Source organism: Sorex araneus, chromosome 4, assembly GCF_027595985.1.
Source record: "Sorex araneus isolate mSorAra2 chromosome 4, mSorAra2.pri, whole genome shotgun sequence".
NCBI lineage: Eukaryota > Metazoa > Chordata > Mammalia > Eulipotyphla > Soricidae > Sorex > Sorex araneus.
In genome coordinates, this window is record NC_073305.1 from 40,001,985 (window position 1) to 40,029,949 (window position 27,965).

The 27,965-nt window shown below is 52.9% G+C and overlaps 1 protein-coding gene across 3 annotated transcripts in view; it reads left to right on the plus strand.

The window, feature by feature from the left end:
* The first annotated feature begins 6,961 nt into the window (after nucleotides 1-6,961).
* TRAK1 (trafficking kinesin protein 1) overlaps nucleotides 6,962-27,965 on the plus strand; it is a 123,801-nt gene continuing 102,797 nt past the window's right edge. For all 3 annotated transcript variants that reach the window (XM_055137255.1, XM_055137257.1, XM_055137258.1), the window contains exon 1: nucleotides 6,962-7,247. The gene's annotated coding sequence lies outside the window, so the exon portion shown is untranslated. The remainder of the gene's footprint in view (nucleotides 7,248-27,965) is intronic.

Below are 27,965 nucleotides of genomic sequence, written 5' to 3' on the forward strand. Positions count from 1 at the left end.
AAAAAATTTTACAGTAGGGGGTAGGGAAGGTTTGGAAGTGCTCGCCTGTGAATATTACGGTAAACCAAGAAAGGTGCTTGATTTGGTGCCTCTGGAAATGATAAGGCCAGTGATGATGACGGTTTTGAGAACTTTATATGTACCTGGCACAGAGGGAAGTGCCCTAATGTGCTTCCTCATTACCGACAATTCAGCGATGTGGATGCTCTGTCTGTTTTCTCTCTTTTCTCTTTATAGAAATTTAGGTAGTTTCTCACTTGTTTTTTTTTTGTTGTTGTTGGTGGTGGTGGGGTTCCTCTCAGCTGTGCTTGGGATCAAATGGAGCGTGTGGTCCCAAGGATGAGGACCCTGTGTGTTCAAGGCAGGTGCTCCCACACTTTAGGTGCCTCTCTGGCTCCATCCCACTAGATTTTTGGGTGACAAAATATTCATCCTTTTATTTCATGCGGGCCTCTATTTACAATAAATTATTATTATTTTTTGGCTTTAAAAATGATGAGGGGCTGGAGCGATAGCACAGCAGGTAGGGCGTTTGCCTTGCACGCAGCCGACCCAGGTTCGATTCCCAGCATCCCATATGGTCCCCTGAGCACGGCCAGGGGTAATTCCTGAGTGCATAGCCAGGAATAACCCCTGTGCATCGCCGGGTGTGACCCAAAAAGCAAAATAAATAAATAAGTAAATAAATAAATAAAAAAATGAATGAGATTTCTGATAAACTTTGAAGGCATTAAACCAAATGGAATAAAGATGGGGTAAAGATTCCACTCAGATGAGGTACTCAGAGTAACGAGTTCATAGAACCAGAAAGTAGTGGTGGGTGGGTGCTAGGGACAGACAGGATGGGTAAATGGAAGTGGCTGCTTCTGGGGCACTGAGTTCTGGTTCTGCAAGCAAAGAGTTCTAGAACTTGGTTGCATCACTCTGGGAATGAACTAAATGCTGCTGAACTCTGACTTAGAGCAATTAGAAATGGCCAAAACACTAAGTTTTGTTTTTGTTTTTTGTTGTTGTTGTTTTTCTGTCTTGTTTTGGAATGCTACATTTTATGTTGTGTGTTTTAATTCCAGTTAAAAAAAAAAAAAGCAGGACTGGAGACACAGTGCAGGGTTCTTGTCTTGCATGCAGCTGACCCCATAGTCTGATCTCCCTGATCTACTTATAACCTCTCGAACCCTGCTAGGAATGATTCCTGAGAACTGCCAGGTTACCCCACCCTCCCAGATTTGTAAGTTGCTTCAAATATAATGTACTTTGGACTTCAGAACAGTCCATTTCTGTGTTCCCCTTTGAGGCCTGTGTGTGCATTTGCAGCTGTCTCCAAATTTTTTTTCAGGAGTGGAGCAATAATACATGGGTTAAGGTGTTTACTTTGTATATGGTCAACCCTGGTTCCATCCCCAGCACTGAATTTGCTCCCCTGGGCACTTAACCAGCCATAATTCTGAGTAACAGACATGGCTTCAGAATCCAAAGACAAAACAGTTTTTGTTTTTTTTTTTTAAGAAAATGAATTTTTTTTCTTCCAGAAAGTGCTTATACTTGCCTTTTATTTGCATGTGGAGCAGATGTTCTACCGCTGAACTTATCTCTAATCCTTTCTTGCTTTAACTGTTTGCATTATGGCAGTATGTTTTTGGATGAAAAGTATGACAAGTCGACATCAAGTGGAGTGAAGTACTAGAAGGAAGGAACACTGGCAATACAGGGCTTGTGATAAGGATTTAGGCCAGCGCCTTTTTTTTTTTTTTTGCTTTTTGGGTCACACCTGGCGATGCACAGGGATTACTCCTGGCTCTGCACTCAGGAACCACCCCTGGCGGTGCTCAGGGGACCATGTGGGATGCTGGGAATCGAACCCGGGTCGGCCGCGTGCAAGGCAAACGCCCTACCCGCTTGTGCTATTGCTCCAGCCCCCAGCGCCTTTATTTTATAGACATAAAAGAGAGTGTTACATGAGCAGCAATTGAAAGTCCTCTTTAAAATGTCTTTCTGTTATAAAGACAATTATTTGGAAAGAAAACTGTTTTTCCTCCTTTAGAGTAGTAATTTGCAAAGGGAGAAAACATTCCTAGTTCCTGAAGAGGACCAGGCAGAACTGGTCGAAGGCAGCTTGAGTGAGGACTGAGTTCTGAAGTCCTTTTCATTGTCTTCGGTCTCTGTCTAGGAACTCTGCACACTAATGGTTTGGTCCCTGCTCTGAAACTCCCTTTTTCACAGCTGCGTCCTGGACTCCATTGGCTGCCTCACTAGGCACTTGGCCTTTGGACCTCAGGCCCTTCTCAGCATTTCACTGCGATAAACATCCTTGGCCCCTGTTGGGGCCAGAGAACACACGCATTGTGCCCGGCTGTCTTTCCACATTTATTTCTGAGTGTGTCCCCACTCTTTCCCTCCTGCATAAAGCTGTGCCCTGTAAACCCTGCCAAATCCAGCATTGTTACCATGCCCCAACCGCTGCCCGTCTGATAAGTGGTTTCTTTGATCCCTGTTAAGGTTTCTTAAGGCATATGGGATATGTTTATAATTCTCTTGTCAGGTAGAATCTTTAGGACCTTTGCTCATTTTCCTTTGGGGCTCTTCGCTTTAAGTTTGAGCCCATGTGCTCATAGACATTTCACTGTCATTGTTGCATTGTCATTTTTTTTTTTGCTTTCTCATGTGTGTCTTATCTTTGAGAGGTTGGGAGGCCTGTGCTCCCCCACTGACTCTACCCTCAGGCCCACTCTTTGATTTTTTTTTTTTTTTGGCTTGGATGAGATCAGTCATGGGTGCCCATAGGGTCAGCATCCCTGAGCTCCTGAACAGCACGAGGCCTTTGTGCCATGATGTCTTTCTGCTGTTTTCACCTGTAGCAGTTCAGTTTGTTTATTCCTGGAGTTCTTCAACCCTCCCCAGCCTCCAGCCAGCCTCCTCAGGCCTCTGCTGCCAGGAATGGCTTTGAGGGTCTGCTTGGGGCATGCTCGGCTTTTTCTCATGACAGTGTACATGCCAATTTCCAGCTGTACCGAGCCTGCTTTTTTCTTTGGTACCTTTCACTTTTTGCCAAGGATTTAGAGGCACTCCCTCGCCTCCATTTATATATATATTTTTTCTCTAAACACAGTCAGGCAGGCCGAGTTTATTTACAGTGGAGCCCTTGGTATAATTTGGTGAGTAAACTCCCATCATGGGAAATTGCCAGGCTTAAGCCTGTACTTTTCATGCAGAACTAATTGTTCCATGTTGACTAGAACGTCTATTCAGATTCCCTTGGTATTACTTTCTAACAAGCTATGGTGCTATGATGCTGTGAGCATCATAGCTATGATGTGTGATATTCTAGATATTCTCAAACTTTTTTGGGTTCAAGAATGCCTTTAGAATGAATGAGAAGGATCAGGGCTGGAGCGATAGTATAGCGGGTAGGGCGTTTGCCTTGCATACGGCTAACCCCAGTTTGATTCCCAGCATCGCATATGGTCCCCCGAGCACCGCCAGGAGTAATTCCTGAGTGCAGAGCCAGGAGTAACCCCTGAGCATTGCCGGGTGTGACCCAAAAAGAAAGAAAAAAGAATGAGGAGGGGCCAGAGTGATAGTACAATGGGGTAGGGCATTTACCATGCACATGGTTGACTGGGTTTAGTCCTTAGCATCCCATATGGTCCTTTGAGGCCACCAGGAGTAATTCTTGAGTGTAGAGCCAGGAATAACCCCGAGCACTGCTGGGTGTGGCCCCCAAACCAATAGATAAATAAAATAAGATGATGAAGGAGGAGCCAGGGAGATAGCTCAGAAGGTTGGCGCACGTGCTTGCATGCACACGCTGTGCCCTGAATGGGAGCTCTGCTCTAGCACTGCAGGGCCCCAAGCACTGTTGAGCGTGGACCCATCCTTTCTGGCCGGGCAGTTAATGTCAGCCCTGCACCACCTGGTTTTGCCAGGTGTGACCCCTGGAGGCCCTGAGCACTACTGGGGAGCTGCCCTCCAGTTACTTTTTTTTGGGGGGGGGTCACACCCGGCGATGCACAGGGGTTACTCCTGGCTCTTCACTCAGGAATTACCCCTGGCGGTGCTCAGGGGACCATATGGGATGCTGGGATTAGAACCCAGGTCAGCCGCGTGCAAGGCAAACGCCCTACCCGCTGTGCTATCGCTCCAGCCCTCCAGTTATATTATTAAGAAGTCCAGAGACCTTTTGAGCATGTGGATTTTATTGATCTATATCAATATCTATATCTATATCAGAGAACCTGGGAAGGTACTGAGAGCATCCTGTCTGCACGGCAGAGCCTGGCAAGCTCTCTGTGGCGTATTCAATATGCCAAATACAGTAACAATGCTGGGTCTCATTCTCCTTACCCTGAAAGAGCTTCCAGTGCGGCACTGCTGGGAAGAACATACGAGAGGCTGCTAAAAACTCAGGGCTAGGACGATTGGAGATGTTACTGGTGCCCGCTCAAGCAAATTGATAATCAGCGGGATGACAGTGATACAGTGATATTGTATTCTAAATACAAACCAACTTTTATTTTATTTTATTTTATATTTTTGCTTTTTGGGTCACACCCAATGATGCACAGGGGTTACTCCTGGCTCTGCACTCAGGAATTACCCCTGGCCGTGCTCAGGGGACCATATGGGATGCTGGGAATCGAACCCGGGTCGGCCGCGTGCAAGGCAAACTCCCTACCCGCTGTACTATCACTCCAGCCCCGTACAAACCAAATTTTAAATGTCAGGAATGCAGAAGTACATGCCCAGAAATTAGCCTTAGAGTAAGGAGGGTGGTGGCCACTATCCCCCTCCCTGCAGCCTCTGGGAGACCCCTGATACCTCACAGAGAGTGGAAGCGAAACTGTGTTGACGAGTCCTCCCTTGAACCCGTGTCTCACCTGCTGTTCGCTCTACTCTTTGCTTGCTCTTTTCCACTCTGGAGAGGTCCGTGTTGTGGAACACGTATTTCTTCTCCTTCTCTCCTCTCACCTCTTTCTAAGCAAGTTTCGCTCAATAACAACTATCTTGTTTCACTGAAAAATAAAAACAACCAGTGTTGACCACGTAGGGCCTTTAAGATGACCTCAGGGCTGGGGGCTGGAGCAGTAGCACAGCGGGTAGGACACTTGTCTTGCACGCGGTCAACCCAGGTTTGACCCCCTGCATACCAGATGGTCCCCCGAACATCACCAGGAATAATTCCTGAGTGTAGAGCCAGGTATGACCGGAAAACAAAAAAACAAAACAAAAAAACAAAAACAAAGCAAAACAAAGATGCACAAAGGGAACCCCAGGCATTTTCAGGCCACACTTGGACAGCTGTCAAGCTAAAGAACACTGGAGGCACATATGCTGCCTGAGCCCAGGTGCTGCTTGTGCCCACGTGGCCGAGCACATGCGGTGTCCGAACACATGTGTCACACGCATCTCACCTCTTGAGAAGTGTACTTTCATGTCTAATGCTGGGATGTGTGTAGGGGCTCTCTCCGCCCTTAGAAGCCTGTGTTCTCTCGAGCGCGTTACTGTCTCTTTCACCCTCTCTCCCTCCACACCTTAAAACCCTCCGAATAAAACTGTTTTACTTCAATAAAAAAAAAAAAACAACTTTGGAGGGCTAAGGCCAGGCTTAGCTGGGAAACTGAAGACACTGTATGCAGGAACCCTGGATTAAGATCATGTTTTGTATTTCTCCCAGGGGTGTGTGTGTGTGTGTGTGTGTGTGTGTGTGTGTGTGTGTGTGTGTGTGTGTGTGTGTGTGTGCGCGCGTGTGCATGCATATGTGTGTGTCTGCCTTAACTAGGTGTGTGTGTATATGTGTGTATGTATATGTGGGTATACATGTGCGTATCTACCTTAACTAGGTGTGTGTGTTTATGTTTGTGTGTGCATGTATATATGCTTGTTTCCCTTCACTAAGGGTTTTCTGTGTGTGTATGTGTGTGTATGCATGCACGTATATGTGTGTCTGCCTTAACGAGGTGTCTGTGTGTATATGTGTGTACACATGTGTGTATCTGCCTTAACTAGGTGTGTGAGTGTGTGTGTGTGCAAGTGCGTGCGTGAGTGTGTGTGTGTGCGTGTGTGCCTGCACGTGTGTGCCTGCACGTATGTGTTCTGTGTGGAGGTGGATCTGGCAGAATTGAAGTTAAGCCCTAAGGCAGCAGCCCTCCTGAAATGTGCAGAGAAATCCTGGCGGTTTCCTGTGACTCAGCAGCGTGAGTCCCGAGCAGGCCCCATCATGCCTTGTCCCTGCCCTTGCAGTAACCTGTCTCTAAGTCACAGCCAGCCTCCAGCTGGGATGTTCATTCCCAGCTGGCGAGGGTGCTGGTGCAGTGGCCCCGGGAGGGCCCAGCCCGCCAGCCCGGGACCTGCCCAGGTTGCCTGTGTTCCATGGCCCTCCAGAGCCTCTGAGTGGGCTGAGTTTCCTGAAACTGAGTGTGGTTTTGACCTTGGGTCTGTGGTTCCCATCCCAGCCCAGAGGAGGCCCCTCGCTTCTCGCCAGGGATGCCTGGAAGTTTGCTTGCCTGGAGCTGCTTCCAGGCAGGCCGCTCGCTCCCGATTGTTGGTATCGATCCCTGATTGGATTCTTTGGTTTTGTGTTTAGAATTCTGGGCCACACTCGGCTATGCTCAGGGGTTACTCCTGTCTCTGTGCTCAGGAATTAGTCCTGGCGAGCTTGGGGGACAATATGGGGTGCTGGGGAGGATTGAGCCCAGGTCGGCTGCATGCGAGGCCAACGCCCTACTCGCTGTACTGTCGCTTAAGCCCTAATCCCCGTTTGGCGTGGCCGGAACATTAGCGCCATTTCTTACTGAAAGTGAGGCACTGGAAACTTCTCTGGCTTGCAGGAAGCCTGTTGCAGAACAGACCCCCCGGAGCTTGCATCCTTTTGGGGGCCCTGGTCTTCTGAAGGGGTGGTCGGCCTTATTCAGCAACTCCCATAACTGTGCTCCTCTCTGCATTGTCTGTAGATCTGTTGTGAGAAGCCCCCACTGCTGTGCCCGACCTCCCCGGAACCGCCCGCCCGACTGCCCCCGACTCCGGCAGTGGGGCCCTCCATGGCAGTGGGCACCTCCCCGTGAAACTTGCCAAGCTGGACGCCACAGCTCCGCACCACGACGACACTTCGGCCAGCTCCGTGCCCCCTTGGGAGGCGTGCGACCATGCAGTCCTAGCCAGCGGCCCGGGCATCCCTGAGGAGCACTACATCAGCGAGGCTGTGGAAGATGCTCCCAGCGGCAGAGGGTACCGGGATGCCTGCACCATCACCGGTACGTGCGCCGTTCCCTGCTGGAGACCCAGGGCGGAAGCGAGAGCGAGGGCGGGGGCTCTGTCAGCCAACTCTGGACCCTCCTTCACTGACCTGCGTGAGATGGATTGGGGGAGTACAGCTGGGGAGCTAATAGAGAGGTGGAGGCACATGCCTAGCACACACGCCCAGCGCCCTGCACCTCCCCGAGCACCGCAGGGCGTGTCTTGGAGGCCTCTGCGCGTCTCCCGTGTGGGTCCGGAGGCACCCCCAGTGCCACCAGGTCCGTTCCCATGGACGCCTGGTGGTCGTGCCTTCCGCAGTCAGCCCACAGCAGCACCCACTCCTCTGGGGCTGGAGTTCTTGTTTATCTCTTTCTTTTTCGTATGTTCTCTTTTATTTTTAGGGGTTTGGGAGGGGGTGGGTTGCGTCACATCTGGCAGTACTCGCAGGCTACTCTTGGCTCTGTGCTCTGGAGAACATACGGTGCTGGGGATTCAATTAGGTCGGTCTCATGCAAGGCAAGTGCCTTGACCTCCCCAGGGACCACCGAGACCAGTGCTGGAAGCCAGCAAAGAGAAGGTTTGGGGTGGAAATGGTGTGGGATGGAGCATAATTTTGATTGACTCCAATTACCTTGGCGATAAAGTTTGCCCTGGCACTCACTGTCTCACTGTCTCTGTCTCCATCTCTCTCTCTCTCTCTCTCTCTCTCTCTCTCTCTCTCTGGGATTTTGGGACCACACCTTGCGGTACCCAGGGGCTGCCTTTGGTTTAGTGCTCGGGGGACCTCGTGGTACTGAGGACCAAACCCGGGCCTCCTGCATGCAGATCCCGCGCGACATCCATTTTGACGATCTCTTCACTGCTTCCCCTTCTCACTTTGTCTGTATGATTCGATTTTGCCCCTTTAGTTTGCAGCAATGCCCTTTAAAACATGCAAACATGCACATTTGCTTCCAGTTATTTAAAACATGAAATTTGCAGGCACAGGAGATAGCCCGAGGGGGCTGAACCCATCCGTGCTTTGCATGCAGGAGGCCTGGGTTTATCCCCAGCACCACACCTCATGGTCCCCTGAGCACTGCCAGATGCGCCTCCCCCCATCCTGGCCTCCACTCCCCCCACCCCCCCAATAAAAACCCAGCCAACTCAACAGAACATAAAACTTGGTCAGGAGCCAGTGAAGCATGACAGGAGTCTCCTGGGTACCGAGGGGCACAGCGGTAGCCTGGGGTCCCCACCTGGGCAGGCTCAGTTCCTGTCCCCAAGTCCCTGCCTCTCTCTACTTCTGCGCCCGGTGTCTTGGTGCTGTGCTCCCCCAGCCCACGACACCTCCAGCCTCTCCCTCTCCTCTGCCATGTCCCCCCGCTGGCCCCCAGAGCTGTGTTCGGGCGGACGGTTGCTCTGCCCTCTCTCTGGGCCCCCTGCCGCACAGGTAGCGCCCGTGCTCTCCTTGGTGAGGGCAGCACAGTTTTCTGTGAGCCCAAGGACCCTGCAGCTGGTGGCTTTGTTCAGCCCAGGGCTCCGTCCTCAGCCTGCATCTTAGTGGCCCTGTCCTCTGAAGGAGGAAGACGTTGGTCATCATCCCCCTTTCTATGGAGCCGCAGCCTCTCCTTGGCGGTGGGGTCCCAGCTCTGACCTCCTTCTTGGCTGGCTGCCCCTCTCTCTCCCATGCGAGGGGCTTTAGAGGCCCCAAGACTGGGCTCTGTGTATGGCTGTGGTGGTCCCTCATGGGTCCCAGGCATTTGCACCGGGCCTCTGACCAGCACTCCTGGGGGTAGCCATGACCACTGAGTGTCCTTCCCAGCCGAGATTGCTGGGGTGTATGCCACCCCTCCCTCCGCTGTGTCCAGAATCGGACTGTCCCTCCCCATGTGCACTGTCCCTCACTCTCTGCTCCTGGCCTGTTTGTCACAGGGTGACTGCAGTCCCCCCTTCCCCCCTCCCTCCACCTCCCCTCCTGTGCCCTCGAGTCTCTGCCCAGTCACACACGGGACTTTATCAGGCCAGATGGTTCAGCTTCTGGCCAAAATCCTTGGACTCTGGCCTCTGAGGGTCTAAGTCTGAGGTGCCCTGCCTACAGCGCCCTTTCCAGAAGAAAACAAAGTTCTCCCTCCGCACCTCCGTGGAAGTCCACCTCCTCCCGGTCACAATAGAAAGCACCTCCCACTGCACCTGGGGCTACTCGGACCCCACCTTGGTTCCAGGACACCCTCCTCCCCCAGGGTGGGGAGTTATTGCCCACTTTAGGAGATGCTGGTCTTAGTGACAACACCCCACCCCCACCCCGTGCCCCTCTAAGCTGTCCCTTCCACACTAGACCACTCTCCCCCTGGTCAGTCCTCAGACAGGGGAGCCTTGGTTCATGCTGCTGCCCCCCCCCGCCCCTGCCACTGTGTCCCTTCACCCCCGATGCACTCAGGATTCCCTTGCACTGCCTGTCTCCCACCAGAGAGCTTCCGTTACCTCAGACTGCCCAAAGGTGGATTTGTTCCTTTATCTTTCTTTTTTTTGGGGGCAGGGGTTTGGGGGGCTGGAGGTTAGGACCACACCCAGCAGCGCTCGGGCTTACCCCTGGCTCTGTGCTCAGGGAATCCCTGCTGGTGGTGCTCGGAGGACCCTGCGCAGTGGCGGGGATCGAGCCTGGGTCTGCTCTGTGCAAGTCAGGCGCCTTCCCCGCCGTAGACGAAGGCGCGTCCCTCCCTCTGGGCCCCACACTTAGCCGAGCCCATGCCTGTGTTCTGTCTGTCGAACTTGCAGTCCTGCTCTGGCCCAGGACCTGGTTCCGTGGGCCCCGGCCTCCCAGGGTCAGCCGCGCTGCTGCGTAAGCCCTGGCCGGGCGAAGAGCTGCAGTCTAGTCTCCGCTTCAGCCCAGGGCGGGGCGGTTGCCGCCCCCTTGTACAGGGGCTGAAGCTCCTTTTGAACTCTGGAAAGGTCCGGCCTCTTGCCTCCAAGCCCTGAGCTCTGAGCCGACTCCTAGGTCCAGTGCTCTGCACCCCCCGGGATCACTGTCCAGAGGAATGAGTGGAAACCGGGCACCCTTGTCAGTGCAATGAGAAGTGAGAGGTGTGAGCACAGGAAGAACACCCGGGCGGGGGGGGGGGGGCGGGGTGTCCAGCTGCACAAGGTGGGGAGAGGTGGGGGGGACTGGGGGACTTCCTGGAGGAGGCACTGCCCAAGGGCTTTTTCAGTTGCCAAACGTGTGACTCAGGTGCCGTCTTCACTGAGATCCCAGAAGCACCCTGTTCAAGCAGTTTCACTTTCTTCTTTGTAACCGTGACAGCGTAGAATGAGGAGATGGCAGAAGGCGTGCTGAAGCCTCATCCTTCTTCTTTTTAATTTTAATTTTTTGGGGGGATGGAGGGCGGGGCACACTCAGCAGTGCTCAGGAGTTTCTCCTAGCTCTGTGCTCAGGATGACTTCTGGAGAACTCAGGGGGATTCTGTGCAGAGCTGGGGGCCGAACCCGGCTTGGCCACATGCCAGGCAAACACCTTACCTGCTGAGCTATCGCTCTGGCCCCAACAGCCTTCGAAGATGCAGTGACAGGGGTCTCTGCTGGGAGGCGTGTCGGAGGCACCGCCGGCCGCCGAGAAGCAGCTTGGTGTTGGCTCTTGGGAGGCGAACGCAGACCGGGTCACGCGTGTGGGAGGCGGTGTAGCCAGACGGGACAGATGGGGTCCTGGTGAAAGTCTCGGCAGGCCTCTGAGAGGGAGAGTCGGAAAGGCAGCATGCCGGGGGAGGGGGGGCACCTGGAGTCTCCCCAGCAACACGCCTTGCCAGCGCTGGCCGGCCGGGGAGGTGGCCTGGCGTCCAGCCCTGCAAACGCGCACTCCCTCCGCCCCCGGCTCTGACCGGCCAGGGAAGGCAGGAACAGCAAAGCTTTGTTCTCGGTGAATTTTCTGCAAAGCCAAGAAGTGCCCCTCACGGGAGCCCAGCAAAGGCCTGCCCGGCTCCCCCGGGCCCTCGCCCCCTACTCCCCAGTCCAGGGTATCACATTTTGGGGTGCGTCATCTTCTGTTTCGGGTGGTTTAACAAGATGATCCGATAGGGTGCCCGGACTGCCTGCGGTGACGTAAGCCATTGTGCTTTCCCGGGGCAGCTCCAAGTCTGAGGATTTGCCCCAGCAAGCAAAGTTAGCGAGGAGTTGGCGGGTGCGGGCGGGTGTGCGGGCGGAGCGGCCGTGGCCCGGGCTCTCCTGGACAGTCTCCTTTCCCTCCGCGTTGCTGCTGGGGTGATCGCTACCGCACATGGCATGGGTGTTCCAGTTCAGGCAGCCCTCGGGGGCCCAGCCCCTGCCAGGACTCCAGCAGGGCAACTCCTGCGGTAAGTGCTCTTCCCCCAACCAAGTCAGCTCTTTGTTTCCTGCGTGGGGTCGGAGAGGAGAGGCGTGCACCAGAGAAGCGGTTTCCCTCGTGCCCTGTGCTGCTGGGCTGGTTGACCGCAGACTTGTGGCAGGGACTTTGCAGCTGGAACCCTGGGCAGGCAGAGCAGAGGGCCGCGGGACCTTGGTGACTGCCCTCCCCTGGGCTAGTCCTACAGGCTCAGAGGAAGCAAGCGATGCTTTTGTGAGCCACAGGTACCAGTTGGACCCTGCGCTGGCGAAACCCACCACCTCTCTGCACCAGCTCGCCGATAACTCCCAGGCCAGGTCCTATTCTCGCTGGCCCTGGGACTTTCTAATTCTGTGTTTTTTTCCAGGGTCCTCACCTGGTGCCTGGGTTATTGAAGGGCATTTCCGCGTTCCCCGCCCCCCCCTTTTGGTTAGCAAGAGCTGGGGGCAGGGGGAGTGTGGAGTTAGTGTGTTTCATTCGTGGTTCCAGGGATCGAACCCTGGGCTTCCCGTGTGGAGGGTCTGTGCTCTACCTCTGGGCCACATCCCCGGCCCCAGTTTTCCGGATGTAAAGCTCAGGGTCAGACCACGTTTCCGTCCCTCTTTCCTGCCCCGCTTTCTTTTTCTTTGCTAGAAGCGCCTGGCCCTGCACGTCCCGTCCACGCCCCGGTGAGGGAGTGCTTGCTTGCTAAGCAACGACTCTGCCCTGGCTTGTCTCCTCTGCTTCCTCGATGCTGATGCGAGGTGCACCGGGTGACCCCGTCTGGTGTCAGTCCTGTGCTGTCTGGGCCACTGAGCAGGAGATTCCGGAGAGGTGGGGGCACTTCCTGTCCCACTACTGTCCTGGGAGGTCTCCTGTAGGACATGGAGTCTCGGATGTGAGGAGTGTTGCAGAGGCTGACTGTGCGTGTTCGCGTGCTTGCATGCCTGAGAGTGTGGATGCGAGCATGCACGCATGCATGCGTGTGTGTGCGTGCGTGCGTGCGTGCGTGTGTGTGTGTGTGTGTGTGTGTGTGTTGGTGATTTAAGTGTCTTTGGGGGACCTGGGGAGATAGCTCCAAAGGCTGGCTGGAGCACAAACCTTGCATGTCAGTCCCTGAAACGGCATGGGCCCCTCGAGCACCACCTGATAGCTCCCTGGTGGTCCCTAGTATCGGTTCCCCTTACAGTTGGACAGAGAGTCCTTCGTCCCCAGAAAGTGGTTTCGGACTTGCGTAATCATTCTGCCCAACTTAACACCTGTTTCAGACATTAGTTCAGGTTGTGTCCACCAGGAGGACTGCTCTGGCCTCCCCACAGGAAAGTGGACAGAGGAGTGTGTCTGGCTGGGGCCCCTGCGAGAACCTCTCCGAGCATGCTCCCAGGAGCCCTGATTGTGGGGACGGAGCCCATGATACTTGTTCCTTTCAGGTTGTTCCTTTCTGCCAGCCATCAAAGCTTACTCATCCTCTGAAATCCCCAGATAACATATTATGGACGTCTTGCTAATTTCTGTTAATTAAGTTTAAGGTCTTGCCGATAAATTCCTATCTAGCGTAAAATGTTAATGTCTTTTCTCGTGGAAAATGTATCATCTAAGTAGTACTTGGCTAAGTAAAACAGCAAAGGCTGAACCTTATAAAATGTGAATTATAATCTTGGGCATTACAATAAATAATTTACAATAATTTAGAATTCTGTTTCAGTGCTCTCTGTGGAATCCTTGGTTTAGCAGTTGATCTGTTTTTGTGATTATAATACAGAAGGGGTGCTCTGATATGCTGAGCTTTTACATTTAATAATTAGCCAAGTCATAACCTGTCCTTTAAACATATTGGGAAGGGACCAGAGGTATATAGTACAGCAGGTAGGGTGCTTGCATCACTGGGTGTGGCCCCCAAAGAGAAACAAAATAGATGAAAGTGCTGTAGGTGGAGGGTGGGGCTGGGCTCCAGCTGCTCTTGCTTGCCCTCCTTAGTGGGTGGGTAGAATATTGACCACGAGGGGTGTGGGTTGGACAGAAGTTGTAGAAGGGTGTGAAATGTGTCAGTAAGATTGTTACCATGTGATTGCAGGGATGGTTTCAGGTGTATGGTATATATTTGATTTCATCCTGAATTTGGAAGGTGGCTTTTAAGGAATCTAATGTGTGCCGTCCTCAGCGCTGCCACTTCAAGCTGTATTTTAGGAAGCTGGCAGTGGCAGACAGTTGGGGAGGCCTCAGGCTAGAGGATGAGTCGAGGGGCTTTGCTGGGGCTTCCGATCGCTGGTCTCCACCGGGGAGAGGCTGCGTGATGGTGTTCCTTTTGGTCAGAACTGGGGAAGGTCCGGCCCGCAGGCTGCACTCAGCTGTATTCTGCCCGCGGCTATGGCCCAGACCTGATACGTGATGGGACAGACACAGGTGGCTTTCGCTGGCAGCCCACGGCTCATTGACTTGTGTCGTGTGGCCTGTGGATGGTGTTATAAATGTCCAAAGGGCCATTGGCAGGGAAGAGTTTCCCCAGCTGCCTTGGCGGCTGGGTTTTTTCACCACAAATTTCCAGTTATCTGACTTGCATATGCCACACGAGCATCACGTTATCAGCTCTGCCACTTGGTCAAGGCGCTCACTCTCTTTCCATGTCCACCAAACCAGGATTTAGGGGCAGCTGCTGGCTGAGGGGGTGAGCCCCGGGCTTCTGCCCTCAGCGCCCTGTTCTTTCCACTTACCAGAGTCTGGTGGACGGATGTTCCAGGGACTCACATTTAAGTGGACTTCTGGTGTCCCGGCAATAGGTTCAGCCCTTGCAGGTGGGCCTAGATGTCCACTGGGCACGGGTGGCTCATAGTTGGCTATGGGACTTGTGGTCCCATGGGGAACTTTTTCTTGGGGGACTGCCCAAGTGGTGCTCGGGAGGCGGGAGGCTACACATCATGATTTTGTGGGCAACTGGCCCAATAGTTCAGTGCTCCAGCCTGAAGATGTGGTGCTGCTTGGACCCCAGAGTGCCACGGGTCACTCAGCCACACCTGGGGCTTGCTCAGGCCTACACCTGGTGGCACGCACTTTACCACTGAGCCCCACCCATGGTCCCACACTTCTGTCTTTTAAATGTTCCATTAATGACTCTGGAGGGTCACTAGCAGGTCTTGCCTGCCCTCTCAGGGTTTCTGAATGTTTTATGCCAGCTTATCTGTGTGCATAACAGACACAGATGTATGAAGGGTTTGCCGTAAGGGCTTGGCACGCACAATGATGCACACACATCCTGGGACCCAGAGCCGCCTCGCTGGAGGTGCCGGAGAGCCAGTGGGGTGGCTCCATCCACAGAGCAGCCGGCTTGTGAGCTGGAAAGAGACAGCGTTTGGGTGTGAGTCCACAGGCAGAGAACAGCTGATAGCCGTGCCCAGGTGGTCGGGGGAGGGTCCTCTCTCACGAAGGGGAAGTTTCAGCCCTTTCATTCTTCTCACATCTTCAAGGGATGGGACCAGGCCCGTGCAACAGAGGTAAGGTGGTGGCATTCCTCGGGCCTCTGAGTCAGAGGCCAGTCTCCATCAGGGGGACGCTCAGAGGCACTTTCCCCAGCTCTCCAAGCACTCAGCGGCTCGCCAGGTGACACATGGTTAACCACTGCCCATCCTCTCAGAGCCTAGAGCTCTTTCTGCACCTCGCAGGCTTCCACACGCCGCCCACACTCACTGCGTCCTTAGCAAAGCCCAGGCTTGTGCTACCGGCCCTGGGCCTGTAGCCGCAGCCGAGTTGCTGTCTGACCCAGTGGAGGTTCACCTCCTTCCTTGTGCGTTGCTTTCTTTGAATGACTTCATCTCGTAATTTAATTCAAATGAGAGCATACGTGCAAGTGGTAAATGTGAGGTGGTGCCCGAACAGGTCAAGGTGAAATGATTCTGTCTTTATCCTTCCGGCTCCCTCAGATCTGCCCAGGAAGTCCTGAGGTACGGGGATTTCCCGGCAGAACACAAATAGGACCAAGCCACGTTCCAGATCTGCATTTTATTTATTTATTTATTTATGGCTTTTTTGGAGGGGTCATCCCCTGCAATGTTCAGGGGTTACTCCTGGCTCTGCACTCAGGAATTACTCCTGGTAGTGCTTGGGGGACCGTATAGGATGCTGGGGATTGAACCCTGATCGGCTGCAAGCAAAGCAGTCGCCCTAGCCACTGTACTATCGCTCTAGCCCCGTGTATCTGCATTTAAAAAATGGTCACTGGTGATGGTTTCATCAGGACACATGGCATATTTTCTCAGTCTTTAAAACAGCCTCTGTTGGAGAAAGAGTTCAAAAGGCTGGGAGTGCACCCCACACAGGAGGCCCAGCACTGTGGGAACACCCTGGCACCCCCAGGAGAGAGCCCCAAGCACAGAGCTGGGCGTAGCCCACGCATTTTGGGTGTTCCCCTTTCAAATAATAACAATAAAACAGCTCCGGGTTGTCCCAGTGCCTGATTGTGTCACTGTCATCTTTGATTTCAGCGAGCAGTTCTCAGGTGCATTGTGCCTTTATATAGCAACCTTTTTTGTCATACTCCCCCCTTTGTTCATCTGAAATTTTTTTTCTAAATGCATAATTTTAAAAGAATCGACTTAATGCTTTTCTGGAATGAAAAGCAGAGACAAGAGCAGCGTGACCTGGATTTCACATCTCTCTGCATGACCGTGTCGATGGGGATGATCCTTGTAGAGCACTTACCGTGTTCTCGATCGTGTCCTAAGGGCCCTTTACGTCTGACTCGAGTTCTCGCATATTGGTTATCCACTGCTGGGTGACAGACTCCCGCAGGCCCTAGCCACTTACGCAGCGTTCCTAGCCACACACAGGCCCGAGGGTCTATAAGTCAGGAGTGGCTTGGCCCAGGAGCTCTGGCTTGGGATCTTTCATGGTACTAAAGTCAAGAATGGAAAGGAGGTGGGGCTGGAGCGATAGCACAGCGGGTAGGACGTTTGCTTTGCATGTGGCCGACCAGGGTTCAATTCCCAGCATCCCATATGATCCCCTGAGCACAGCCAGGAGTGATTCCTGAGTGCAAAGCCAGGAATAACCCCTGTGCATTCCTGGGTCACTATCACTGTCATCCCGTTGTTCACCGATTTGTTCAAGCGGGCACCAGTAATGTCTCTCATTGAGAGACTTATTGTTACTGTTTTTGGCATATCCAATACACATGGGTAGCTTGCCAGGCTCTGCAGTGCGGGCTCCATACTCTCGGTAGCTTGCCGGGCTCTCCGAGAGGGGCGGAGGAATCGAACTCGGGTCGGCTGCGTGAAAAGTGAATGCCCAACCGCTGTGCTATCGCTCCAGCCCATATCCCTGGGTGTGACCCAAAAATTAAAAAAAAAAAAAAAAGAAAAGAATGGAAAGGAGCCACGTGGGAGAGAGAGAGCCTGGTCCTTCCTCGGCTGGTTAAAGGTACTGACCAAGTGACTAACTGGTGCTGCTCCTTGTTCTGACCTCAAGAGAGGTGAAGACGAGTCCATAGGCACCTCCCTCCGTGTGTCCCCGGCAACTTTACCTGTGATTGCTGCCAGGTAGAAGTCAGCTCCGTGCCTGTTCCCTGAAGAGTGTGGTGTGTCCTTGCCAGGGTGACTGCTCAGTGGTGAGCAGGAGTGAAGCAGCGCTTCGGCCCAGCTGACCCTAGATCCCCAGGTCCTGAGGGGAAGAATCCGGACACAGAACACCACGTAGGGAGTGCCCAGAGTCGGCTTTCTTTTCTGAGGAGGGTGGCGGTGAAAACACTCTAATATTCGGTGTCGGTTGCGTGACTCGGTGGCTCTCCATAGAGATACTGACTTGCTCCTTTGAAGGGTGAATTTTTGCTTCTGTATCTTGTTTCTGTCCAATGCTGGAGCAGCATCGTGTCTGGGATGGTTGGCTCAGTGCCTGGCAGCTGGGGCTCCTGGCTGTGTGCACCCTCCCTAGGACTCCAGCGAGCCTGGAGGAAACCGTGGCAATGGGCCTCCCACGGCGTGAGCCACGCCCTTTCCACGTGGGAACTCAGCGTGTGGTGATCTGTGCTGACATTGCCCAGGCCGCTCCCTTTGCTGTCTGCCGGGGTGGTACCACACAAGGCTGGCAAGGATCCTCGGGGCCCATCTGCTGACTGGCATCCGTGCCGCCAGTCAGTCGCAGGAAGCCCACCTTTCATTTTTATTTTTTGGTTTTTGGGCTCATCCTTGGCAGTGCTCAGGGCTTACTCCTGACCCTGTGCTCAGGGGTCACTCCCAGTGAGGCTTGGAGGACCATATTGGGTGCCAGGGATCAAACCCGGGTCAGCCGCCAGCAAGGCAGGTGCCCTCCCCACTGCACTCTCTCTCCGGCCTTTGAGAAGGACGTTTTTACCATGATTTCCATCAAGGAAACGAGGATAGAGGCAACTTGAGATTTGGAGCACTTGCCTCCAGCCGGGAAGTGGCGGAGTCGGGGCGTAGGCCCACGCCGTTCGCCTTGGGGATTGCCTCTCAGCTCCTGCTCGGCTTTCCCAGATTTGACTCGACCTGCAGCAAAATCTGCCTCCTTTCACCTCCTGCCCAGTACACTGACAGAGCCCCCAAGGAACGTTCCGCCCAATCCCCTATACTAATTACTTACCACTTGTAAGTCGCTGGGATATTCTCTGTTCTACTTACCTTTTGTTTGCGTGTTCTGCTTGTTTGGGGGCCACTTGTGTGTGGGAGCAACTCTCAGCCCGGTGCTCCGTCCCGGCCGTCCCAGATACAAAGCGTGTGCGTAGCCTTTTGAGCGCGCCCTCTGCCCTCTGCTCCAGTTCTTTTAGGAAACCGATGTTCATTGTGCTTCACCAAATTGTTTTCCTGCTTCCCTGTAGCTTGAAAAGTTTTACGTTGCCGCGTTTCGCCCCTGGAGAGTGTGGAGGCTGGAAACTCGACCACCTCCCCAGGTTGGGTTCCCCACAGCCCCAACGGCTCCCCAGAGATAACGCTGAAACGGGACCGACATCACATAGACAGGCAGCTTCTGTCCGAACCTGGAGAGTTCCCACTCAGATCAGGTTCCAGCCCCATACTGTCCTTTCTCCAGGGCGTACTGTTTCTTGTGTCATTTTCTGAAAATATTCTGTGTGTGTGTGTGTGTGTGTGTGTGTGTGTGTGTGCCTCCCCTTGACCTTTTTTTTTTTGCTTTTTGGGTCACACCTGGCGATGCACAGGGGTTACTCCTGGCTCTGCACTCAGGAATTACTCCTGGCGGTGCTCAGGGGACCATATGGGATGCTGGGAATCAAACCTGGGTTGGCCGCGTGTAAGGCAAACGCCCTACCCGCTGTGCTATCTCTCCAGCCCCTCCCCTTGACTCTTTAAGCTTTTTTTTTTTTTTTAATAATAGGGGACATATGTGATAATGGCACACGTGGCTCTCTGCTTACTTTCTCTACTCAGTATGTCGTGAGCAGGCCTGTATTAGTTGCACATTGTTCATGGTGTGCAGAAGCCACGATTGATTCACTTCGTGCCCCTTGCACACCCCCTACGTGGCTCTAGGGTGGCAGTAGTTTGCAAGAACAAACGGGGCTGCAGGAGACACTGAGGTCAAGAGAAGCCAGGTGCTGACTGAGCCCGTGAGAATTCCTCGAGTGACTCTTCAGCTTCCGCGGCTGTTGCCAGCGAGATTGTACCTTTTGTTCCATTCCGATGGTGTGGGAGTGTCTGAGCCTACACCCCAGGCAACCCAGGCATAAGCAGATACTCAATTCTTTGCTCGAAGAACTGTAGAGAAGAGCAAGGCATGTGTTCCGGGGTCCTGGTCTGTGTAGCTGAACATCTTTGGCTGTTTTCTTGGGGAATTTTCAGGTCTTTTTGTTTTTATCTCTCTGACCTTCTTGATGCATCCTTTTATTTTATTTTTTTTGTGAGTGGATTTAGCTTCATAATTCCCAATAAAGTAATTATTACTTATGCTTGTTGTACCAGCTGTGAGTTGCCCGCCCTGGGCCGCTGTGAGGACTTAATGACTGGATGTCTGCAGTGTGCATGTGCCCTGGGCGTGTGGGAAGGGGCCCCTCAGCTCTCAGTTATGTTCGCCTGCCTGCTCGTCTGTCTGTCTGCCTGTCATTGGCGATCCCTCTCTCTGCCGTCAGTGCTCCAGGCTTCTGTTCCTGGCCTGGAGGAAAGCCTGGATTCCTTGGTCAGTGGAGCGCAGGGGTCAGGACTCGGGACAGGTTGCTGCCCCTGGCCCTTCAGTCAGCCCTTTGATGAGTCCTTTCTCTCTCACTTGTCTTGTCGTCCCTGAGCCTGGTGCCCCTGGCCCCCTGCACGGGTAGCCTGGACCTCTTCCTTACTCTCCTAGTACTCTGCCTCTGAGAACTGTTTCGCCGTTTATGCACCCAGGACCCTTCTCTCTCGGCCCCTTCCCTTGCCTTCTTGGGTGTGTTTGCTTCCCGACCTCCCCCGCCCCTTAGCCACCAGCTGGCTACCCTGTGAGAGGCCCTGCCAGGGGGCATTTTGGAGGATCCTGGGACAAGAAGAGACAGTGGTGAGGAGTGTGACTGCGAGGCTGGCCTCTTGGGGGGCTGCAGGTGAAGGACCCTGCCATCATTCAGCATGGGCCTCAAAAATGCTCGAGTTGTTGAGCAGCGACATCATACACGTCCCTTAAGTGCACTTCTGGTATTAGGGAATGAAGTTTTGGGCGTGTCTCTGTGTGTGTGTGTGTGTGTGTGTGTGTGTGTGTGTGTGTGTGTGTGTGTGTGTGTGTGTAGGGGGAATTCCGCTTTTTGCTTTTTGCTGTGGCTTTGGGGAAGCTCAGTTGTGTTCGATGTCCCCTGAGCAGTGCATCGCCAAGTCCCGCCTTCCTCCTCTTAATAAACTGCACAGCCTGTTCTTCTTCTTTCATGCTTGTGCTGTTGAGCTCATGTCAGTCATGCACAGAGTTTAAGGGCTGATTAATGAGCGTCGTCAGTCCCCTGTGCTTTCTCCTGTCACCGCTGCCCAGCCCCTGTGTGTCAGCCCCCGAGGACTCTGCCAGTGTCGCTGCGGGGAGGATATGGCTTCCTGGGGCTGTTGGCTCTGTGTTGCAGTGATGGGGGCCATGCCCTTACTTGGGGCCCTGGGCCCTGTCCTGGGGGGTGAGGACTGGTGCGGAGGCCGGTGGCACAAGGTCTCACACGCGCAAGGGCTGAGCCACACCCCCGGCCCCCCGCACGGTTGTCTTTGGAGCAGAGGCATCTGGGTGTGACTCTCCCATGCTGTTGGCCGCTGACTCTGTTTCCTGTCTCTGGACTGGCCCGGCAGTGAGAGCTTCAGGGCGGTGGTCGGAACGCTGCGTGCTCCGTCCCACTCAGCGTCCAAGACCGTGCTGTGTGCAAGGGGCCGTGAGCTGGAGTCTCTCTTATCTGTGACTCAGCTCCGTTCCGGAAAGCCACCCCCGAGTCCAGCTCGCCCCGAGCCCTTCGAGGCGGCCCTTGTCCATTGCTCTTGTCCACCACTGCCTGTTTGCTCACTGTGTTTGAATTCCACAGTGAGGAGCTGCGTTCTGGGCAGACCAAGCCTCCCTCTATGAACACGGCCCACTGCTGACTTCTACACAAATACGTATTTCATATATATATATATATATATATATATATATATATATATAGTTACATGTCTAGCCATATATATGTTCATACATGCATTTATCTGTAAAGGTATGTGTATCTACATAGATACTGCAGACATGCACATTATATAAATGTATATACAACACGGTCACTGTCCATTTTGTGACTCGAGGCTTTGACTTTCCCAGACATTCCTGTCGTGGAGTACAGGCGGAGCATGCACCTACCCGTGGGGGTCCCTTTGCGGAATGGGGTCCCTGGGGTGCCCTGGGGAGACCTGTGAGATCTGGCTCCTGCGATGCTGACTTGTGATGTCTCCGTGCTGGGAGCTGGGGCTGTTCCCATTCTGTAGGCTGCCCCGGAAGTGTGAGTCTTGTTTTCTTCCCCTCTTCGTTGTCTCTTTGGCTCCTTTCCTCACCCTTCATGTTCCCTCTTCCTCTCCTCTCCCCGCCCTTTTTTCTCCCCTCTCCCCGCCCCTCCACTTCCTAGCCCTATTCCTCCTTCCCCTTTTCTTCTTAACCTGTTCCTCCCCTGAGTCTCATTGGAGAAACAGCCTGACATCTTTCTTTTGTTTGGGGGGCCTGGTGGTGCTCGTGGGCTAATCTTGACCCCGTGCCCAGGAAGGAGTGTGCTCCCGATCCAGTGCTCAGGGGACCTGAGATGGTGCTGGGGATAGAAACAGGGTCTAGTTGAAGCGGCCACATGCAAAAGCAAGTGCCGTACCTCCCGTGCTGTCTCTCTGGCCTGGGAAACAACTTCCTGTTTGTTGGCTTTTTGGTTTGGGGGCCACACACAGCTGTGCTCAAGGTTGACGTCTGGCCTCTATGTTCAGGGATCGCCCTGGCGGGGCTTGGGGAACCATATATAGTACCGGGGCTTGAGTCTGGGTCAGCTGCGTGCAAGGCAAGCGCTTTACCCACTGTATGAATTCTCCACCCCTCCACCCCCCCACCCCCGAAACAGTTTGTGTATGGGCAAAACCTTTCACACCCTAGGCGACTCTCAGCCTGTGGAAACTTGACAGCTTTGTCCCCTTCCCTGGGCACCGTTAGCCCCAGACCACCGCCTGCAGGCCTGACTAGGCAGTGCCCTCAGTGCCCCCAGGCTGTGGAGGCAGAGAACTGGCCACTGTAAACTGCCCTCCCTTGTGTGCTGGGTACCAGGCCCTCTCTTGGGTGGTCTGAGCGGCATCCTGGAACAATAATGAGCTTCATGCCACTCATCTGGGGGACACGGGCTGGGGCAGGGGGGTAGCTAGCAGCCCAGACAGGCACTGGAGGTCAGGGAGGAGGGCGAGTGTGACCTCCAGTGGACAAGGGATGTCACCTCCTGGGGTCACCCTGCTTGTGACCTTTGTGGCAGTGCCGACAAGATCAGCCGGGGAGGGGGAGGAATGGAGCGAAGGCCTGAGTGGAGCCTCTGGAAGGCTGGACGTGGGCACTGCCCTGCCCTCTGGGAGAGAGTGAAGGGGCAGCAACACGAGCGCCCACCCATGTGTCACTGCAGACAGCTCTGGACGTCCAAGCGGGCACCCTTGCTCCACGTTGTTGTACCTTCGTTTCTCCCCGTGCCTGGGGGGGGGGCTGGGAGGTGCACAGGAATGGGGAGAGGCCAGTCTGTGTTTGATAAGAGGCCAAGAAGTCTTGTGCCTTCTGCACTGCCCCTTTGGCCCTGACCCAGTGGGCCACAGGAGGCAGCACCACCTAGTGGTGTGGAGGAGCCATGGCAGCAGGAGTGACTGTGTTAACCAGGAGAATCACTGAGCCAGCCAGCTGGCTTGCTGCACAGGATGGAGAAGGAAAGACAGTGAGTGGAGGGGTGGGGGAGGGGTGGGGCGGAGAAAAGACAGATGAGAAGCAACAGGGGGCAAGGGGCAAGGGATACATCATCGGTGATGTTAAGGAATGATAGAGCTAAGCGTCCAAACCAGAGTCAAGACACTGAAATCATGAGACCCAAATTTACATAAGCAAACTTTACAGGGTGCCTGTGGAGACGGCGGGATGGGCGGGCTGTGGGGGGGTATGGGGGGGAGAGGGAACCTGGGAACACTGGTGGAAGGAAGACGAAACTGGTGGCAGGATCGGGGATGGGGCATAGTCTATCTAAAACCCAACTATGAACAACTTTGTAGGTCATGGTGCTTTCATAAAATTTGGGGGGCAGGCGGTGGGGTGGGGAGAAAGGGAGGACTGAGAGAAAGGGAAGTGAATGAGGGAAGGTGGATGATGCATGGTTCTTGCTTCTTAAACTGAATGTTGGGGGCTCAGGAATTTGTTTCAGAATAAGTTTGATATGTTTGAGTGTTGGGCTCCAAAATTCGTTTTAAAATAAGTTTGATGTGTTATCAGTAAATGCTTGGCCGTGTACCTATCTCCTAAGCCTGGGGTTGTATAAAAAATGTCCCAGGTGAAGAGGAGCTGAGTTAAGAAGCCCTTCTCGGATTGCCCCATAGCTGGAAGTCTACTTCATGAGCGGAGGGGAGAAGGCAGATAGAATAGAGAAGGGATCACTAGAAAATGATGGCTGGAGGAATCAGTCGGGATGGGAGATGCATGCCGAAAGTAGATAATGGACCAAACATGATGACCTCTCAGTGTCTGTGTTGCAAGCCATAATGCCCAAAGTAGAGAGAGTGTATGGAGAATATTGTCTGCCATGGAGGCAGGGGGAGTGTGAGGAAGGGGGGTATACAGGGATATTGGTGGAGGGATGGGAGTTTGATCATTGTGAGATTGTAACCGAAACATGAAAGCTTGTAACTATCTCACGGTGATTCAATAAAATTAATTTTTTTTAAAAAAAAGAAGCCCTCCTCTGCTTGTATTGTGGAGGACAAAAGATGTGTGTTGTGGTTGTTGTCATTGGGGTTCCCCCCTCCCCAGCCCCTCCCATCCTTCTCCTCACACTTAGCTCTTTGCTGGAGTTAATTGCAGAGGTTTCTACAGGGGAGGGGCCGTGAGAGCTCCGTGTGGCCCAGAGGTTCTTGCTTAGGAGGCGGCAATGCTGGGGCAGTGTCAGTCCCAGCTCACCAGCTTCAGTGCTCTCGTAGCCTTTGTGGCTTTACTTAAACGTATTACGGGTTGCTGTAGAAATGCTGGGTCTGCGCCAGGTCCACACCCAGTGGCTTCCTTCCACGGTGACTCCTTGCTAATGGCCGCAGGTCCCGCCTCCCCGCACCCCTACTGGGTAGCACTGCACTGTAGCACTGTCCTCCCTTTGTTCATCGATTTGCTCGAGCGGGCACCAGTAACGTCTCCATTGTGAGACTTGTTACTGTTTTTGGCATATCGAATACGCCACGGGGAGCTTGCCAGGCTCTGTTGGTGGGCGGGATACTCTTGGTAGCTTGCCGGGCTCTCCAAGAGGGATGGAGGAATCAAACCCGGGTCGGCCTCGTGCAAGGCGAATGCCCTACCCGCTGTGTTATCTCTGCAGACCTGTCACTGAGGAGATAGGCTAGTGCACTCTGTCTAGTGCCCAGGCCCTTCTCTTGGCCGAGAGCAGACACTTGAGAGGACAAACCCCACCACACAAGCACTTGCCAAACTTGTCAGTCACGAAAAGACGTCTTGCTCGTGGACCCTGATGGAGTGAACTGAGTCAGGGAAAGGGGCACGTGTGGGCGCAGAGAGCAGCCTGGAGCCTAGATTTGCTGCTGGCAGGACAGCCTCGTGGGGCGCCCAGGAAGGCTTCCTGGGGGCCTCTCAGCCCTGGACTGCGGGAACCTGGCTGTGGCGGGACTGAAGGCTTTTCTCAGGACTCATTTAGGATTGCAGGTTGGTGAGCGCTCACCACCCCCATCTGCCATGTGATGGAAGGGGGACCTGGACTGTACTGGACCCCCGGGGACGGGAAGCTGCTTTGTGACGACAAGCAGGGGGCTGGACTTCCCTGTGGGCTCTAGAAGGCCCACCTGTCAGGCCAGTCTCTGTAAGGAGGTCGGTGTAACACCAAGAAACACTAAGAAATACTAAAAACACTTCAGAACATAGTTAAAAGATTTTATTTTAATTTTGCTTATTTAAGCTGCTAAAGTGATCTGAAACTGCCTTGTGTTATTTCTGGTTTTATTTTCTTGTAGAGTGTTAAGAGAATACTCTATATGGTATTCTTTCTGCTAGTTAAACAGCATCGAATAGCTGGTATTTTTGTTGAAGGAAGTTATTATGGACTTTTAATTTTTTTTAGTTTGGGGAGTCCACACCTAGCATTATCCCTGGCTCTGCACTCAGGGATAATGCCTGGTGATGCTCAGAGGACCATGGCTGGGGGCAGGGATTGTACCCACTGTACGATATCCGGGTTGCTAGTTATCATAAATTTTAGTATGGGATGGGTAAGAGGCAAGACATGGGAACTATGAATCGAAGAAAGAAAAGTTTACATCAGGTTGGAATATGCTTTAAAAACTAATAGTTCTCTTTACATCCTCTCTATTCTCCATAAACTTCTCCAGTCAGAAGGTTATGCCGTAGCAATTTTATTTTTCTATTCGATTTCTCCATCCCTCTCGGAGAGCCCGGCAAGCTACCAAGAGTATCCTACCTGCATGGCAGAGCCTGGCAAGCTACCTGTGGCGTATTCAATATGCCAAAAACAGTAGCAACAAGTCTCACAATGGAGACGTTACTGGTGCCCCCTCAAGCAAATCGATGAACAACGGGGAGGACAGTGCTACAGTGCTACTAAAAGCACTAGAAAATAACACCAAGAAATTCTTTATTTGGGAAGTCAAACAAAGATTCAGAGGTCCTGGGGTGAGCCCAGTAATACCCCACCCACTCAGCATTGTTAAGCTGTAAATAGTTTATCTTGCAATTGTTGAATTGTTGACAAGGACAAAACTTATTGTTTGTGTATGGTTTTTTTTTTTTTTTTTGGTGGTGGTGGTGAGGGGGGGAGGCTGGGCCACACCCCACAGAACTCAGAGGCTATTCCTAGTTCTATGCTCTGGAGTGACCCCTGGGTCATGCTCAGGGACCCTCTGTGGTGCTGAGGATTTGCACGGGGTCAGTTGTGTGTGGAGCAAGTGCTTCACGATCGCTGCCATCTCTCGGGAAATTCCTCAGCATGAAAACTCACTTTGCGGGGCTGGAGTGATAGCACAGCGGGTAGGGCGTTTGCCTTGCACGAGGCTGACCTGGGTTCAAATCCCAGCATCCCATATGGTCCCCTGAGCACCGCCAGGGGTGATTCCTGAGTGCATGAGCCAGGAGTGACCCCTGTGCATTGCTGGGTGTGACCCAAAAAGCAAAAACAAAAAACAAAACAAAAAAAATCCTCACTTTGCTTCTCGCCCCGTTTTCCGTAGAAATGTCTGTGGGAGGCAGCAGAAACCCCCTGGATCTGTGGAATACAACTTACTGCTCTGAGTGGGGTTCAGGGGTCTCTTTCCCGAAGGAACAGTGTTTGTTTTTCAGAGCCCCCCGCCCAGTGGGCTGCCCAGCACCTGCCTTCACGGCCTCTCCCAGGCCGAAGCCACACGGGTTTAACCCACCCTCCCAGAGGGCGTCGTTTCCTGGTGTATAGCACGTTCACAGGCTTGTGCCCTCCTCGCCAGCATAGACGTACAGAGGGTAGCTGTGCCCTCCCAGGTATACCTCATAGATGCTTCAGTCGCCCCAGGCAACGGTACGGCTTGAGGAGAAGTTTGGATTTTTCATCCCCCAAAAAAGGGACCCCAAATATTTGAGCTGTCACTGGTCGCCCCAGTGCATTCCCGTCTTCTCTGATGTGGCTCCGGGTTCAGTAAGCTTTCCAGGTTTCTGCTGCCCTTGTTTTCTTTTTCTTTTGTTTTTAAAATTAAGAAACATTTTCAATTAAATCACCATGAGATAGACAATCACAAAGTTGTTCGTGATTGGGTTTCGGAATGTACATTTCCTACCACCAGTGCCAGTGTCCCCCATTTCCCTTCACCCCAGCCCCCCAGTCTGCCCTTATGCCAGCACTCTACCCCTACCTCTCTCTCTCTCTCTCTCCCCTTAATCTCTCTCTCTTCCTCCTCCCCCCCCCTCTCTTCTCTCTCTCTCTCTCTCTCTCTCTCTCTCTCTCTCTCTCTCTCTCTCTCTCTCTCTCCTTCTGGGCATTATGGTTTTGCAATACTTGCCCTTGTTTTTCTTGGACCTAACAGATTCACCCCTGGTCATGGAGAGCAGAAAAATTCTCTAGTGGGTAGCTGTGGTATCCCAAGTGTACATCATAGATGCTTTAATCGCCCAAGGCATCTGTATGGCTTAAGAAGTTTTGAATTTTTCCTTTTGTATCAACTTTATGTCTCTTCATTTATAGAAAGCTGTTCTTTATAATTTTCGGCATCCGCATTTGCCTTCGTGTTGGTTTGCAGCTGGTTCAAGTAACATGGGATCATTTTATTCTCCAGGGTTATTAGTTTTACCTACTTTAACTCTTTATTGTCAGGCAGTAGTAATATTTCTGTGATGAGTCTGAAATCTTTTAATACCCAGATGATCTCAGTGGATGTTTTGAAAAAGAGCCATTGTTCATTTATAATCAGAATTTCCTGTTCAGGAAATAATTTAGATGAACAATAAAACAGTAGGCTATAATGAATGCTGGAGGGGCAGTTTTATGGTTTAAAATTTTTTTTCTATTAATAAAGTTAACTTTTCCCAATTCGGCACTGAATTCTTTGGTGCTCCGAGTGTACCTTGGGCCACTAGCTGATTTCCATTGTCCTCGTGGAAATGCCTTTCAAGAGAAGAGAACAAATGAACACAGGAGAAATGTGGACAGTTTCTCTGGATTCCTTCACAATGAGAGAGGGTCAGACTATAAATATTGGGTATAAGTGTTTTTTGGAAGACAGGAAAAAAACAAGTGTGTAAGGCATAAAATGAATAATTAGAAAAC